At 44.9% G+C, this 18994-nt stretch overlaps 1 protein-coding gene across 1 annotated transcript in view; it reads right to left on the bottom strand.

Moving 5' to 3' along the window:
* The window catches only part of SORBS1 (sorbin and SH3 domain containing 1), a 1860906-nt gene that overhangs the window by 1264049 nt on the left and 577863 nt on the right, over positions 1 to 18994 (bottom strand). Inside the window, exon 3 of the mRNA XM_078643144.1 lies at positions 15597 to 15683. The gene's annotated coding sequence lies outside the window, so the exon portion shown is untranslated. The remainder of the gene's footprint in view (positions 1 to 15596; positions 15684 to 18994) is intronic.

Genomic DNA, 18994 nt, shown 5'->3' with positions numbered 1-18994 from the left:
GACATGGCCATATGCAAATCAGTCTGACCCTGTGCCTCATGGGAACAGTCCAGCCCGAACTGCCAAGCCATGTCTTCCCTGGACCGGAATCAAGCTTCCCAGGACCGGTTTCTGGCATTACAGCCGTCTTCAGCCGGGCTTGCTTGAATCTAGTGGCAAAGTGAGCAAAGGACTCACGTCTGAGCATACCCTGCCAACTTAGTGCGAACAAGCAAAAACCAAAGGGGATGATGGACGGAGCGTTGACAATACAAACACTCACCCCCAGTCAACTGATCTGGGTTTAATCCATCACCGTTCTTTAGCTCACTGCGCCACCCCAGTTCAGACATGGCCATATGCAAATCAGTCTGACCCTGTGCCTCATGGAAACAGTCCAGCCCGAACTGCCAAGCCATGTCTTCCCTGGACCGGAATCAAGCTTCCCAGGACCGGTTTCTGGCATTACAGCCGTCTTCAGCCGGGCTTGCTTGAATCCAGTGCCAAAGTGAGCAAGGGACTCACGTCTGAGCATACCCTGCCAACTTAGAGCGAACAAAGAAAAACCAAAGGGGATGATGGACGGAGCGTTGACAATGCAAACACTCACCCCCAGTCAACTGATCTGGGTTTAATCCATCACCGTTCTTTTGATCACTCCGCCACCCCAGTTCAGACATGGCCATATGCAAATCAGTCTGACCCTGTGCCTCATGGGAACAGTCCAGCCCGAACTGCCAAGCCATGTCTTCCCTGGACCGGAATCAAGCTTCCCAGGACCGGTTTCTGGCATTACAGCCGTCTTCAGCCGGGCTTGCTTGAATCCAGTGGCAAAGTGAGCAAGGGACTCACGTCTGAGCATACCCTGCCAACTTAGAGCGAACAAAGAAAAAAAACCAAAGGGGATGAAGGACGGAGCGTTGACAATACAAACACTCACCCCCAGTCAACTGATCTGGGTTTAATCCATCACCGTTCTTCCCAGTGGCAAAGTGAGCAAGGGACTGGGACGCTTGATTCCGGTCCATGGAAGATATGGCTTGGCAGTTCGGGCTGGACTGTTCCCATGAGGCACAGGGTCAGACTGATTTGCATATGGCCATGTCTGAACTGGGGTGGCGGAGTGAGCTAAAGAACGGTGATGGAATAAACCCAGATCAGTTGACTAGGGGTGAGTGTTTGTATTGTCAGCGCTCCGTCCATCACCACCTTTGGTTTTTCTTTGTTCGCCCTAAGTTGGCAGGGTATGCTCAGACGTGAGTCCCTTGCTCACTTTGCCACTGGAGTCAAGCAAGCCCGGCTGAAGACGGCTGTAATGCCAGAAACCGGTCCTGGGAAGCTTGATTCCGGTCCAGGGAAGACATGGCTTGGCAGTTCGGGCTGGAATGTTCCCATGAGGCACAGGGTCAGACTGATTTGCATATGGCCATGTCTGAACTGGGGTGGCGTAGTGAGCTAAAGAACGGTGATGGATTAAACCCAGATCAGTTGACTGGGGGGGAGTGTTTGTATTGTCAACGCTCCGTCCGTCACCACCTTTGGTTTTTCTTTGTTCGCCCTAAGTTGGCAGGGTATGCTCAGACGTGGGTCCCTTGCTCACTTTGCCACTGGAGTCAAGCAAGCCCGGCTGAAGACGGCTGTAATGCCAGAAACCGGTCCTGGGAAGCTTGATTCCGGTCCAGGGAAGACATGGCTTGGCAGTTCGGGCTGGACTGTTCCCATGAGGCACAGGGTCAGACTGATTTGCATATGGCCATGTCTGAACTGGGGTGGCGGAGTGAGCTAAAGAACGGTGATGGATTAAACCCAGATCAGTTGACCGGGGGGTGAGTGTTTGTATTGTCAACGCTCCGTCCATCACCACCTTTGGTTTTTCTTTGTTCGCCCTAAATTGGCAGGGTATGCTCAGACGTGAGTCCCTTGCTCACTTTGCCACTGGAGTCAAGCAAGCCCGGCTGAAGACGGCTGTAATGCCAGAAACCGGTCCTGGGAAGCTTGATTCCGGTCCAGGGAAGACGTGGCTTGGCAGTTCGGGCTGGACTGTTCCCATGAGGCACAGGGTCAGACTGATTTGCATATGGCCATGTCTGAACTGGGGTGGCGGAGTGAGCTAAAGAACGGTGATGGATTAAACCCAGATCAGTTGACTGGGGGTGAGTGTTTGTATTGTCAACGCTCCGTCCATCACCACCTTTGGTTTTTCTTTGTTCGCCCTAAGTTGGCAGGGTATGCTCAGACGTGAGTCCCTTGCTCACTTTGCCACTGTAGTCAAACAAGCCCGGCTGAAGACGGCTGTAATGCCAGAAACCGGTTCTGGGAAGCTTGATTCCGGTCCAGGGAAGACATGGCTTGGCAGTTCGGGCTGGACTGTTCCCATGAGGCACAGGGTCAGACTGATTTGCATATGGCCATGTCTGAACTGGGGTGGCGGAGTGAGCTAAAGAACGGTGATGGATTAAACCCAGATCAGTTGACTGGGGGTGAGTGTTTGTATTGTCAACGCTCCGTCCATCACCACCTTTGGTTTTTCAGGATAGATTAGGAGGCAGGCTTCGTTGCACCCAAACCACAGAGCGGGTGGCCCCCACATTGGTCAGGCACCACTAGTGCCTCACTGTAGCTGCCGGTGTGGTGGAGGATGTGCTACAGGGAACAAAAGCCAAGATAAAATCTATTGCCACTGCATAGCAGACACTCGAGTGGTCATTAACCCATGCTGATAACTGAAGGAACTGCAGAAAGCTGTCAGAATCGATTCCACACAGATTCTGGTCAGGGATGATATAGTCAGCGATAGCTGGTACTGTGCCGATTATAAACCCTATAAGCCTTTGGCGCAAAAACTGGCCATGGGCCATCTATGATCGGAAGACTCGCAGTTAGCCATGCACTCAGATGTGGACGAGGCTTCACATGAAGATGGCAACAGAACCCGAGACCCCCCACACTCGGCACTATCTACTAAACTGGACTCTGTCCTAGCCACAGTTGAGAAAATAGGAATCATGTTAGACCAAATACGAACATCCCTGGAATCTAAAATTGACAATCATCTGACTTTGTGCTTTTGAGGGCCGACCATCGTAAGCTGGCCGACAAAGTCCACGCTTATGAACTTGTGCTAACAAATCTACAGCCAACTGTACACAGCCATGCGGCGGCACTGCAGGACCTCATAGACCAAGTGAATATCTTGGAGGAATGGCTGGAGGACGCAGAAGGGCACTCGCGCCGTAACAATGTTAGATTGGTAGGCCTTCCGGAAGGTGAAGAGAGATTGGACCCAGTGGCCTATGTTGAGTGTTGGTTGAGGGAATTCCTGCCGGAGGGTGCACTGTCATCCCAGTTTGTGGTGGAGCGAGCCCACATTGTACCGGCCCGCAGACAATCGCTCGGGGCCAAACCACAGCCGCTGCTATTCAGAAAGCTGATATACAGAGACAGAGATACCGCCCTGAGGGAAACACGCAAGCTAAACGACATTAGGATCCAAAATGCGCAAATTATGTTGTTTACTGAATATACAGTGCAGGTGCAGAATTGTTTTCCGGTGCGGTGAAACGCCAGCTTCAAGAATTAGATATCCGTTACTCCCTGCTGTTTCCAGCCCGACTGTGGGTGGTGGCAAAAGGCGCCACTCGCTTCTTTGATACGCCATCAGATGCCTGGGACTGTTTAGAAGAAGCAGGCATAGTGATGGGACCCAAACCATCTAATGAGCTAACAACACCCCAGCGAGAGGTCGACGCCGAGGCAGGGGCAGGGGTCTGGGCCACCCTGCCCTGCTGTCGGCGACTCCTGACCTTGAACAAATATTAACAGAGGGACAGAAATCCCTCCACTTAGAAGCAACGATTAGGTCCACGGCACAGGGTTTGGACCAAGAGATGGGGTCTACCAGAACACAGAGTGAAGATGATTCTACTCCCATGCGGTCTGAAGATCTGGACTCCCTGCTTTTACCAGATGTCATGCCGCAAACGTCAGACGATATAATCTGCATATTGTTCACAAAGAGACGGAAAACTGAACTGTATCATGCAATTCACATATGAAGCAATGGTCTGATCCCATGCTTGTTGCTTCATACCATACACATAACACAGGGATGGCTTGCTTCCTGGGTGGGCCGAGGCAAGGGCTGTGCAGGGCATGGCACTCTCCCCTGTCTGATGGTATGCACTTTGACACTAAACTCTATGGGGAACACCTGACAGTCCAGTAGAGCATCAGGGGGGTAGACTGCCATCAACAATATACACTGCACGACCCCATAGCCAGGAACCAACGCTCCCAGTGGTTGCCATGGATGGGTGATATTGTTTGGACAAGAAACCCACCTGACTTGAATAGAAGCGAATGCCTCCGCTGGCGAAGGCGAGGTCAGGTATATAGCACTAATATCTCCTCCCAGGCTTAGGAGGCCTTGGTGTGGGTAAGAGCAGGGGTTCCTTATGTGGTGGAGGAGGTAGAGACTGACGTGGAGTGCAGATACATGTTTATGAAAGGCAGGCTGAATAGCCAAAGTCTCCTTATCAGATCTGTTTATGCTCCCAATATAAAACTTTCCTTCATACGTTGATGATGGTCTTGACCCGCTGGAGTGGATTTCCTGGCTGATTGGTGGCGACTTCAATTCGGTGTTGGATGTGGCATTTGACAAGTCGTTTCCACCTCTGACGCGCACCACAGCTGTGTCAAATGCACAAGCATTGACTGAGTGGCTGGCCCATTGGTCTTTGGCTGACATATGGCGTACTCACAACCTAGACGTTTATGAATCTACTCATTCTATTCCCCCGTACATGGCTTGTATGTAAGATTGGACTGTATACTGGTGTCACACAATCTGCTTCCTCTTGTTGGAAGGACTGAATACCTGGGACGCACGCACTACGATTACAACCCCCAGCTCTTGCAACTTAAGTGGCAGGTGGGTACACCTCCCGTCCCCAACTGGCGCCTTCAGCCAGGGGCACTGGAGGACCAGTCGTTCCATGCGTCATTGGGGGTTGCGACCGCGGAATAATTTGAGGTAAACAACTGCTCCACAGGTGATATACTCCTAGAATGGGATGCTTTTAAAGTGACTACAAAGGGGCATTGTCTAGGACTCACTTGGAACATTCGTAAGCAACCAAGCAAAGCTCTTAGCAAAATAGAGCGCCAGTTACGGTGATACGAAACCAACGCGGCTGAAGACATAGGGGACACACGGTGCTTAGACGAGTTGCGCAGCAAGCATTTAGACCTATTGGAGAGGCTTAGGTGCCACGACTAGACAGTTCACTCATCAGATAAGGCAGATTGGATGCTTGCATGGCAACAGTCTGGCCAACCTATATACGCTCTGCGTGACGACATGGGGCACGTTATATATGTAACACAAAAAACATCCAGCAATGGTGCAACATTATGCAGCACTCTACCAGTCCTCGAGGTGCTGTGACGAGCATTGGTTAAGCACCTTCCTAGATTCACTAAGCCCACTTAAGGTAACTTCCGAGCAGTGCGAGACATTAGACACATCAATCACCCTTGACGAAATTTGCTACGTTGCGGCACTGGTGATAGGAAAAATCCCCGGGCAGTATGGACTACTGGCCGAATATTATAAGGCGTTTGCTGCACACTGGTCTGGTGCCTGCACGCCATTTACACCGGGGCACTGGAAGAGTTGAAACTCCCCTTGTTGATGCACAAAGCAAGTAAAACACACAAGATGACGGACGGAATGTTGCACATTGGCAAAACATTCACCCCCAGTCACAGATCTGGGTTTAATCCATTGTTAGTTTGCTCACCACGCCACCCCCGTTCAGTCTTGGCCATATGCAAATCAGTCTTGACCCTGTGCCTCATGGACACAGTCCAGCCCGAACTGCCAAGCCATGTCTTCCCTGGACCGGAATCAAGCATCCTAGGACCGGTTTCTGGCTATCAGCCGTCATCAGCCAGGATAGCTTCACTCCAGTGGCGTAGTGAGCACGGGACTCACGTCTGGGCATACCCTTCCCACATAGGGCAAACAGCAAAACACACAAGATGATGGACAGAATGTTGCACATTGGCAAAACATTCACCCCCAGTCACAGATCTGGGTTTAATCTATCGTTTTTTTGCTTACCACGCCACCTCGGTTGAGACATGGCCATATGCAAATCAGTCTTGACCCTGTGCCTCATGGGAACAGTCCAGCCCGAACTGCCAAGCCATGTCTTCCCTGGACCTGAATCAAGCATCCTAGGACTGGTTTCTGGCTATCAGCCGTCATCAGCCAGGATAGCTTGACTCCAGTGGCGTAGGGAGCACGGAACCCACGTCTGGGCATAACCTTCCCACATAGGGCGAACAGCAAAACACACAAACACAGTTGTTGTTTTCACGATGCACAAAGCAAACCTATTGTCACTGCTGAAGCCTGGCAGGGACCACACAGATTTGGGCTCTTATAGACCACAAACCCTACTGAACGTGGACTATAAGGTGCTGGCAAAAATCCTAGCGGACCTGCTGGCGCCTATAGTCCCAACCCTAGTCCATGCAGATCATAATGGTTTGGGTCCTCTCAAAGCACCTCCTTAAACCTGAGGTGCTTTTTAGAGTCGCCACATATTCCGCATGTCATTGGACATACTCGGGTTGTCTAATACTAGACCTGGAGAAGGCCTTTTACTCCCTGGAATAGGAATTTCTGTTTACTGCCCTAGCCTGATATGGACTTGTTAAACAATTATCTGTATGGTTAAGCTACTATATAGGGAGCCAATGGTACGGGTAAGAACAGGGCCATATAACATAGTGAGAAGTGGGACCAGGCAAGGATATCCGTTGTCCCCGCTCCTCTTCTCCCTAGCCATAGAACCATTGGCAGGGGCCATCCGTGCTTGTGCAGACCTGGGGCATCCAGCTAGGGGATAGCATGCACACAATCTCACTGTCTGCAGACGATCTCCTTGTGTACATTAGAGATATCCAATTGATCTCTCCACAACTAGCATACACCTCAGGAGACTTTACCGCCTTGTCTGGGTTATGAGTTAATGCAGCGAAGTCATGTTTATATATTTTCAATGATACATGTCAAGACCCAATGTATATGCTTAATGGGGTACACGTACAATGGAAAGGTACACCTTCACTACCTGGGCATACGAATATATACACAGCAGTCAGACTGACTAGATGGTAGCCTGGGCAGAGCACTGATCGCTGTCCGCTCCCAAGTATCCTTCTAGGGCACGCTCCCGCTGTCAGTAACAGGCCGGGTGGCCTTAAAAAAATGGTGACCCTTCCACTGTTCCTATACTATTTTGCAATTTTACCCTCATACATCCCCCACCCTTCTTGCTTACCCTCGAGAAGACAATCAGAGATTTTATCTGGGGTAGCTCTTGGCACCGGGTAGCTATTAAGAAACTCTACCTGCCTGCAGACCAAGGAGGCCTAGTGGCACCAAACATGGAACAGTATTACTTAGCGGCACAGCTGCTGTGGGTGGCAAGGTGGCTTGCTGATCGCCAGCTATGTGATACAGCAACCACACAGCCGCCCTGGTTCCTAGCTTCTCTGACTAAGTTTCACCCTTGTGCAAAGGTGAAATGCCGAAGCCTCTGCTGCTCAATGTGGCATTCAGATGTTATCGCAGAAACCTGTATATCATCTGGAGTGTGAGACCATGGGCATCTGCTTTACCGCAGAAGAGCACACCTAGGTGGCGCGCTATCACCACAGTGGCCAAACTACGTGGTTTGCGTGAGGTGGGGATCCAAGACATGGGAGACTTGTACCGCAAGGGTACCCTAATACCATATGCTACATTAGTTGAGGAAGATGGGTTGCACCAAGGCCAATTCTTGCTACACCGCTCGGTCTTGGCTGCCCTTGCCACTAAATGTGGAGACATGATCAGCGAGCCCCCAACACATCTCACAATCCAGTACTTGCATATGATGGGACGAGGTGAACATCTCATGCCGTAGTTTGCCACTTCCCTTAGACAGCACACCGGAATTACACTGACACCACTGCAACTTCACTGGGAGGGGGACCTGAACCGCCCACTCACGGACCCTCAATGGACCTCGGAATTGGAGGATACTTTGCATATCCGCAGGAGTATGCACTTCCGCCAGATAAAATTCTATATTATGGAGATGGCATACCTCACATCTGCTAAAATTAATTGATACTTTAGCCGCATTGTCTCTGCCTGCCCCGCTTTCAACTTATAGACACAGACCTGTTGTACATGGTATGGGAGTGCCCAAACATACAGAGATACTGGAGAGCAGTAGCAGACACCCTTTACCACTGCATGGATTGTAATCTCCCTTTGAGTGGGAGAACAAGGACTAGCAGAAGCTAAGAGGCTGATCACCAGGAAATGGAAGGCCTCTGAGCCCCATCACATATTGGTATGAAGGCTCTCCATGCTGACATGGGCTAAAGCGGAGAGCATTGCACTGCGTGGAGAGGACACACTGGACATTCTTAAGAGCACAATCGCTACAACCTAGGATGCAATATTGATTGAACTGTAAAACATTCACAGCACAGAGGTAGACACGCTGCCCCCAACTGACAACAATACCTCAGGGTGTGTACTGGAGGGGCAATGTAGGCTGGGACGAAGATGTAGTTTCGGGTTCCTGGCTGGCTGGCGCACTTGCACACCATCTGATGCTTGTTTTAAGGCATTCACCAGACTCTACTCACAAGCAAAATCAAAGGGAACACATCGTTATGGAGGACCAGGAAGAGCTCCAGTTCAAGACACAACCACATGTTATGTTTTACGTCATTATTACCCGCCTCCCCTGTTAGCAGACTACTTCACAGTCAACACACTGGGTTGACAAACACAATGCACTTAGTTACTTACAAGCCCCTGCATCGCTGGTGTGTCACTTTTAATATGATAAAAATTGACGTACCGGCAGTGCAAGTGGCTGGTAAATAACCCCCTGAGTGACTACAAATGATATTAAAGATCAACATGTGAGGCGCAATAACCTCCTGAGTGACTACAAATGATATTAAAGCTCAACATATGAGGTGCATATAGGCATATAGTTTCCAAGGAATCAGGCAGCCGCCTCTGAGTGCGGGCCAGCGTCTACGATTTCCAGCACAGCTTATCGATCGGTGACACGCTGTACCTGAAATCAGGGACGCTGGCCTGCACGCGGGAGGCGGCTGCCTGATTCCTTGGCAACTTTGAAGCCTAGAAACTACAACTGGTAGTGATATGTTGATTATAACTAGTAAGGATATGATACAAATTTGTAAGGGACACACCACATGAAGAACAAATAATTTTATTTAGACCCCTTAGGAAGTACGTAGGGTGACTCACCCGAAGGCGAAACACAAGTTGGCTGGTGCAAAATATGCTATTTGATTAAAAAGACAAGATTTGATTAACCTGAAGACTACTGGTGTTCTTTCATTTGGACTAAAGATTGTACGTGCTCAGAGTTTTTGTTCTACTTGATGTTTACTTGGGGATGTGGGTCGACATCCCTACCTGGAGCACTGCTTTGATTGTTTGCATTGAAATTACTATGGTCACAATGTACCAGTGTGCCTAACTTCCCTTAGTCACCCATACTAATTTAATTATACTGTATATGTCTGCATTGTTAACTGAAAACTCAATAAAACTGTTTTTTTTTTTTTTAAACATATACCTGTATTTAAGGAAATTTCATCCTGTTTTTAACTCCTCATGATGTCTATCTGCTCCGCTTTTGGTCTGGAATTTATGAAGGACAGCTTGGGGAGACACTCACAAAAAAACACAATTGTCTGTATTTTTCTGCTTTTAAAACTAAATATAGACTAGGACACATTGTTTTCTGTCTGTATTTATCTGTAAAAATCTGTAAATACAGAAATCTTGGAGCCTTAATTAAAAGGTAATGAGTTACATATTGTTTATGTTAAAAAATGTAGTGGAAAACGTCTGTAGCTTGTCTAGATATTACACTAGTACATTCCAGTGGGGTGTTAATGCACTTAATAACCTATGACGCTGTAGTGCTGGTAGTTATGTTGGATCTGTAAGTATGGCGGGTGGTCTTCTGACAGGTCATTGGACAACATCCCTCCACTTACTTGGCGGACTGTCCTCCATAAGTAACAACCTAAGTCCCGAAGTTTTGGGCCATATCAAGGTTCCTATAGACTTTTATGGCAGATGAAGACAGGCCATATGTGACGACTTGGCTTGTTGATGCAACCATTAGTACAAGTTACTTACTTCAATCTAGGCAAAACGGGACATTTCTTACACTTTTTAAATAAGCACATTGGAACACATTTCCGATAATCCTTGATAGTAACTCAGGAGTGTCCAGGAGGGCCAGCTCCATGCCAGATTTTTATGATAAACACATAAAATATATTTACATACTGGGAATCTAAGTTGAAAATGCATTTACATAATCAATGAAAAGTTGTTTTACATACAGCTCTCTAGGACACAGAGGCAACAGAAAAATATGTCAACATTAAGACATGGTGCATTTCCTGCATGTCTAGTCCTTCAAAGAGCATGTGATAACACAGACAGAACCCAGTCATTACATTTCAGGAAGGTGGCCCATATGGACCTATAAGTTGTCATGCTCCTCTGTTAAGACAATGTGCAAGATTGATATAAAGCCTTCTTAGGGAGTCCACTAATATTTTTGAGATCTGCAAGAGTGGTTTACAGGGGTGTATTTAATTCCAATATGATTACTTTTTAAAATATTGTTATGGACTTTGACTTCCTATAACTGTAGATTTTCGCAGGTTGAAGAGAAAATCAACTATGAGCAACAGGGCCAGTTCTAGGGCAGTGTGGTCGGTGCCACCGCACCTGGCGCTGTGTTGTGAAATATAACATGGATTTAAAAGACATGATGCAGCGTTCCTGGTCTCCGGCAATTTTCAAGCACCATTAAAAATGTCAAGATAACTCTGGTGATTAATGGACCTGCTGGGGAGTGATTGAGTTATTTCTGGTGGAGGTTTTGACTCATCGTAAAGTAGCGCAGAGGGTTGATAAGCTTGCTGCAAAGCGCGAGTACAATGCGGATCACAGAAGTGCATTTAATGTAAATAGTTCAGTGCGTTACTGCTTTTGTCAGAGAGATCCTTTTGTTACTTGCAATTTATATAAAACAAATCCTAATATAGCACACTGAGGTATTCACTGTCATCAAAGAGCTGCGTGGAAACTGAAGGGTATAGGTTAGAGCGTTATTTTTGCCCCAATGGTTTATCCTAAAGTTGCAAAAAAGGCTACCTTGGCTAGAAATAAATTAGTATCATTAAAGACAACCCCCAACCATAGTGGTACTTTTACAACCTGAGTTTGTGTTTCTCCAGATCAAGCACTCTTAATCCATACCACCTAACAGTATGGATGGCATCTGGATGGCATCTGACTTCTATACCTTGTTGTCCTCTGTCGTATGTAAAATTTCCTATGCACTGATTTACATACATGGGATTCATTGTCGCTGTGTAACATGTGGGTGATGTAATGTGTTCTGACACCCTACACTGGTATGAGTAGCGCTACAAAAGAATAGCATTTGAGAGCGAGTGGTTATGGAGACTTGTGGGTCAGTGTTAAAGGGTGGTAGTGCGGGAATGCATGGAGAAGGAGGTCATTTGGGGGCGGCAACAAACATAGTGGCACTGGTTGCCACCAACTCAAATCACCCTGGATAGGTCCTACCCTTTATTCCCAGATACTATCCCCTCTATTCCCAGTCCCCACAGTAGCAATCCCTTAGCACCAAATTTGGGTAAGGAAAGCAACCCTCCATCTAAACTTCTCAATACAGCACCATCATTTACACCAGCACCTGTGCAAAGCTCTCACCCTCCAAACATGACAACCAGATCACATGTCAACCAAATCTCAGCACAGATTACCCTCAAGGGATCCCCAATCCCCAACCTGAATAGAGAAAGAACTATCACTGGAAAAGTCACTGATCCTAAGCAATTAGATCTTGATTTATCAACCAAACCACACACAGGACAACAGTGGTCATCCAGTACTTCTTCATCTTCACATAGGGAAATTGAAATTCTTAAAGTACAATCCAACAGTGGACATCAAGACATTTAGTATGCACTAAAAGAAATGAAGAAAATCATACACTTCACAGAAAATACTCAATCTAAATTTAAGCTTATTCGAGAAGCAGTGCAAGATCTCCAACACAAGCCAAAGTGGATATCCATGGTTCTAACAAATAGACAGAATCAACCATGAAATAATCTGAAATATATAACAAAGGATGAAACCCAAACCGTACTTAGATGCTATGAGTCTGCATCCACTCTCCCCACCGCTAGAGATGATGAAATCAGACCAGTCGCAATCAATGCACTTAGAGCCACCTTACCAAATAATAGAAAACTCAACCTTAATAATATGAAAAGAGTACCTATAACCGCCAGTAAACAAAACAAAAGTCTGGAAAAACAACAAGACCGCTATTATACCTACTACTTAACAGCAGATTTAGCAGTGAAACATGCCTCAGACATTGCTGCCCTCATAAAAAGTCATGAGGTCGACATGACAAACCTAACTGAATCATCATCACTGTGCATGGATCTACTGGTTCCTCCTAACTATAATATTGTGAGGCTAGACCGACTAATCAAAACAGGGGGATGTATCTCTTGCATACACTGTTCGTCTCTTTCAGTTACCCAATTACACACGATCCTCTTGATTCCTGCGAATACCTCGGTCTTTCTATAAGTACTATAAATAATCAGCAGTGCAAACAACATGCATTTTACCATCCCCCAGGTATCAATTCCCCTTTCATAGATCAGTTAATGAAGATCATTACTGCAAATTCTTCCCCTTATTACAATGATACAATTCTAGGTGACTTCAATCTACATTGGGATGACCCTATGGATAAACAGGTCAATATCCTCAAAGACTTCCAAGTAGAACTGAATCTCACACATTCCTGCACTAGGCCGACACATTCAAAAGGCTCAAAATTAGACTGGATTATTTCTAGAGACAAGGCTGTAAAAATAAACCTAATTGTTCCTTGCGACTGGACGGATCATAACGTCATCACGGTCCAAATATCAGCCATTAAAAAGAAAAATTCTATGCAATCCATCAAACTTAAACTGTGGGTACGAGACAATAGATACTTAAGAAATGAGCAACTAGTAGCAAGATGTGAGAAAGAGCTACTCCTGCCTAATAACATGATAAACGTGAATGAACTTACGGAACACTATAATTCAACAATGACGGATATAATCAATACGATTGTGTCTTTAGAACTTTAAAGAAGACGAGATAAGGATAAAAATCCTTGGTTTAATGGATCGCTAAGTGAAGAAAGGTGAAGTGTGAAACTAGCTGAAAGGAAGTGGAGACATCACCCTTCCTCCGCACAGCTAAAACTCCTTAGAAAGCCTGGAAATGGGTACAACAAAAATGTCCTCAGATCCAAAAAAGCTTTCTTTAGAACTGAGCTGGATAATGCTAAAAACAGACCTCGTAAACTATTCAAAATGATAAAACAACAATCTAATATATTGACCAAATCCTCACAAAAATCAATAAAATTACAACTGAGCTGTGAGGAATTCTCAACCTTCTTTACAACCAAAGCCAACTCATTGGAAAATGAGCTTAGGATAGTCGCAGATAACCCCACTGGCCCTTTGCCATCCCAAAATGATGAATGCTTACACACCACACAGACAAAGCCCAAAAATAATGCACAATGGTCGACCTTCAAGTTATATGACCACAATGATATTGCCAAAAGTCTCTTGACTGTAAACCCAATGCTTGACGATAATCAGTCAAATTGCTGTCCCTATTTGGATAACGATAATCAATGCTTCTCTGTTGCAAGGCCATGCCAGACTGCATCAAATCTGGTCAAGTCCTCTCCATCATCAAAAAACCAACAGGAGACCCTTCTTACCCTAATAATTTGTGTCCAGTGACCAATATTCCGCTATTAGCCAAATTGCTCGAAAAATGTGTGCAACAACAACTGAGCCCACACATTGCTAAATTTACTCTACTTGACGACTGCCAGTCAGGGCTCAGACGTGATCACAGCATGGAAACAGCGATATTACATAAGTGGATGATGCCCTACGGGCACTGGACCATAATGAAACAGGTCTATTAGTTCTTCTTGATCTGTCCTCTGCTTTTGACACAGTAAACCATGAAAAATTGCCAGCCTGTTTAGAGAACAGGATTTTACTATCGGGAACTCTGCTAAAATGGTTTAAATCCTTCTTGCAGAATAGAACGCAAAGATTCATAGTTAACCAATAACTATCATTACCGACCCTTGACTCAATCGGAGCCCCACAAGGCTCAACACTATCTCCATCACTATTTAACCTTTATATCCACCTACTAGCTGAAATTCTGTAGCATGCTAACATCTCCTATCGCATGTACGCAGATGACACCCAGATCTACATCAAGATTTCTTGGCTGGAGGAGATCAAGAGAATGAATGAAGCATGAAAGGTGACCCTACAAAGGGTAATTAGCAATCATCTTAAACTAAACTAGCAAAAGAAGGAATTTCTATTAATATCCCCTCCCAAAAGCTCCTCCGATGTCAAGGAATGGACAAAACTGATCACTGCTCTAAACTGCACCCCAGTCCTAGTTGACTCAACCAAATCTCTTGGAATTACGCTTGAAAAAAACCTAAACATGCAAACCCACATCAATGCTATTTGCATAGAGTGCCCGTTTTCACCTGAGCTACCTTAGATAATTGTAGCCACTCATCACAAACTCAGACCTTAAATTAGTAGTGAAGTCCTTGGTCATCTCAAGGATCAAATATGGCTGTAGACTCTAACAGGCTTACCCAAGATCTCCACAGCTCCCCATAAAGCCTGCCTGAATGGGGTCGCTAGATTCACAACCGGTTCAAGAAAATTGAGATATCAGGAGATCAAGATGCTCTCGGAATGCCAGAGACAAGGTGATGAAACCTCCTATCTTTCACAAGAAGAAAACCTTTGACAGAACTTTATACGGAGCCGCCCCAAGAGTGTGGAACTTGCTTCCTCTGGACATTAGAGGAATCCCGGCCACATCAATCTTCAAGAGAGAAGCAAATATATTTTTAATGAGCAAATTCCTACCATAATCAATGGCAGAGTAAATACATCATGATCTAATAGCTCATATGTCGACTAAACCGTCTGGTCTGAGATTAGATCCCTCTGGAGTGATGTCTCATATTTGTCTGGTTACTCGCTTTCTTTATGTTTTAAATGCCTTTTTACACTGTCGTCACAACTTTTGATACTGTATGACTTGTAAAGAATTCTGAAGCCCAACCGAGTCTTGTTCTCGCTATAGAAAACACGGAATAAATAAATATATAAAAAATAAATGAGTAATTGACACATGTAAGTTTACTCTTGGACTTCTGAGTAACTTTACTACTTTTGGCTATTCACAAAATCTAAGTGTAAAGTTATTCAAAACTTTACACTTTAATTATAAAATATTTTAACAGCCTTTCTTAATTTAAAAATTAACATTAAGTTTCAATAAAATAAAATTACATTACCACACTGGATGAGGTTATCCTTCGGATAAAAAAGCCATGTCTTCCAAACTTCCACCTAGCAAACAGTTCTCTGAAGAGATGTGGCTCCTGAAACAAAAAGCAGATCTCAATAAAGGGGCTGGAACAATTTTTGCATTAAGTTTAATAGAGCTTCTTGTCCACATCTACAGTAGTGACTACATTTTATATAGAAAACACTTGGTCCCAGATTTGAATTGCAGTACCTATTACTTCTGCAATAGAACACTCTGTGGTATACCACGATGTTATCACAGACTCCTTCGACTATTCCTCGAATACCACTACCACAACACATTTGCAATGATGCGGTTTCCAACTTTACTAGTACATTCTTAAATTCTGGGATAACACAAATCACCTACTTCTCTTCAGAAAGATGCAAGTGTCCTAACTAGCTGGAACTTCCTCAGAGAGGTGCTCTATTGTCTGAGAATACTATCAACAACATCATGAATAAACTCAGCCCTGTTGCCATATCATGAGACCTTTGCAATACCAAAACCATAAAACACAGACAATCAATTGTTCCGATAATCATGGGATTTGTCAAATCTTACCTATTGTTAGAAGAAGTCACCATAAACTTAAACATTATGTCATGAGACTTAAGAAACCTACTGCTGAGCCAAATGTATTCACAAACTATGGTCCTATGTTTGAATGCAATTATCAGAAAAATCTTCTAGAAAAAAATGCCACAATATTGTGAGGTTTTAAAACCAACAATGTAGTTCTATTTTTTACTATTGTATTTTTTTCTATCCTCGTGAAGTATTTGTGTGACAATAAATGTATTTTAAGTCATATTTATTCAAAACAGATTATAATTTAAAGGCAACTTAGAGAGGTGAGTTAATATTTCCCCAAGGCATTGTTGAGAAAATGACTGTGCAATGGTGCACAGAAAGCACATACGTTGAGTAACCCTGATCAGAAGTAGAAGACATTTATAATGACTTTAGAAGTAGTTTACTAATTCCACCAGGGAAAGATTGTCAAAGGTTGTGTCAAAAAGAGAATCACAATGTACATTAGATCAATATTCAGGCTGAATAGTATTTTAATTTACTAGTAGAAGAAATGTGTGAATTCTCATCTAGTGCATATTTAAGAGAAGTAGTTGCAAATTGCTGATACCTTTAGTGAACATCAAATCAAAAAGAATGTTAATAAAGATAGTTCACCTCCAAGGAATGTGCCAGAAATATGTGACAAACAACAACAGTTGCTTTGGATCGTAAACAAGCAAGACATAACAATCGTGAAAGCCTGCTTGAGAACGTGACCAGAGAGCCAGACAATGCTATCACATGTGTCACCACCTTCACTCCTGACTTGAATCGGATTAGGAACATAATCCGTAAGCATTGGGACATCTTGAACACAGGTACACTGTCCTTACCTACTCCAAGGTTTGCGTTCAAGCGGACGAGCAACCTTAAAGATTTGCTCATAGACACGAGACCAAAAAAGCAAAACACCAACTCACAAAGAACTCTTTGGGATCATCCCCCTGTTAAGGGCCACTACCCCTGTGGTTCATGCTCAGTATGCACCAAACTAAGATCACAAAAGAACTGACACTCCCGAATGGGGTAACTTGGGTAATCATGACGCACACAAACTGCAACTCATCCAATTGGATTTACATACTGATTTGCCCTTGTGGTCTCCTATACATAGGAATGACGACGAGACAGGTAAAGGTGCGCATGATGGAACACAAAAGTAATTTCAGATGTCATAAAACCAATACCAAGATGACTGCACACCACCATGAACAACGCCATGCCTACGACTCATTTGAATGGGGTGTACTTGAAGCACACCCGGGCATTTCTAAGAAGACATTGTTCCGCCTAGAACAACGATGGGTCCTGTGATTGTCTACTGACAAGAGTGGTCTCAATGAGGAAATACCCTGGAGCCTCCTGACATAATCAGAACAATTAATAGATGTGATACTCTATGCATCACCGCAGACCTCCAGAGCATTAGCACACCACAAGAGTGTTGAGACCGCCTATTGAGTGTCTATTGACATGGATCTACCTGGTAGTGTCACAGTAATGATATGCCTAATTAGTTCCCTAGTATAAGCTAATGGGGTAACCCAATTACGTGCAGAACCTGGGGATTAGTACATTAAGGAGAAGTGTGGCTCAATGGTTAGAGCGGCAGACCTTGATGCAGAGCTCTGGCCCGGGACCAGGGTTTGATTCCCGCCTCGGCGGGTCTTCGGCTCAAAATTCCTCTGACCTGATATTCTTGCCTCAGTGCCTATTCTAATCATGGGTCCCACGCTGCAACTCTGGGCAATAGCTTGCTTAATCTCCACAACGGCCCCAACAGCGCTGGGATGCCTGGTTTCACCATGGGGGTGCCCAGGAGTGGACACTTCACAAGGAAAGGCATGAAGGGTTCCTTTGCGGTATGAGTACAAGCGCCGGGAGACCCGGTCCGGGTAGCTGCGCGCTATACGAAAACATTTACATTTAAGGGAACAGCGGTTCTGTCACCTAATCACTTCAAAAAGCACGAAATCTTTTATACAATTTGGTCCCTCCAGTAAGATGAGACAAACATTCAATATAAACTGTATAACCAAACGATGTCCGTAGAAAAGAAAAAGAAAGCTCATATACTTCTGATTCAATACAGGATTTTATAATCAATTGATGTAAATTGTGCAATCAAAAAGTTTTAAGTAAAAAAAATATATACACACACAGACATGCAATTATACCTAAATTGGTGACGTGAAGTGAACAAAAACAAATATATTTACATATCACAATACATTATATACATGACAAAAGCAACATAAATTCAAGACACACATTTAAACACAGCATGAACAAATTGTGAAATATGGTTCAACCCAACTAGCAATTTAGCTAGTTATTCACAATTTGTTCTGGGTGATCATTAACACTAGATGGTAAGCGTAGACGTTTCTACCCCTGGAAACTATTGCGATTATGTAATCGTCTATAAGGGGGTCTTCCTCAGGACTGAATAATGTATCTGTGTGTCTTCTTCAAAAAAGTCCTACCATGGTACCAGATAACAGCACAGCAGCTTGTGCAGGTTGACCTGATTCAAACGTAGCTTATCATTGCAGTCAGTTGGATTAGTCGGTGGTACAGCATGCCTTGAATTCTCCGGCGTCTAGCGCTCGGGGTTTCCTGTGATAAATCACTTGCAGCTTCTGGTAGTTCCAGAAGTACCACACCCCCTTGCCGTCTCCGACAGGGTATAACAACTCAAGCCTCCATGTGTGCTGAGCGACCCGGTCTGGTAGAGAGCAGGGTTAGGGATGCGGAAGGTCCTCCACATCTTAACTGTAAGTACTTGCGAGTGCGCACAGCCCCTTT

Source organism: Lissotriton helveticus, chromosome 5_1 (assembly GCF_964261635.1).
Source record: "Lissotriton helveticus chromosome 5_1, aLisHel1.1, whole genome shotgun sequence".
NCBI lineage: Eukaryota > Metazoa > Chordata > Amphibia > Caudata > Salamandridae > Lissotriton > Lissotriton helveticus.
Note: the sequence above shows the minus strand (reverse complement) of the source record. Positions and strands in the feature narration are given on the sequence as shown.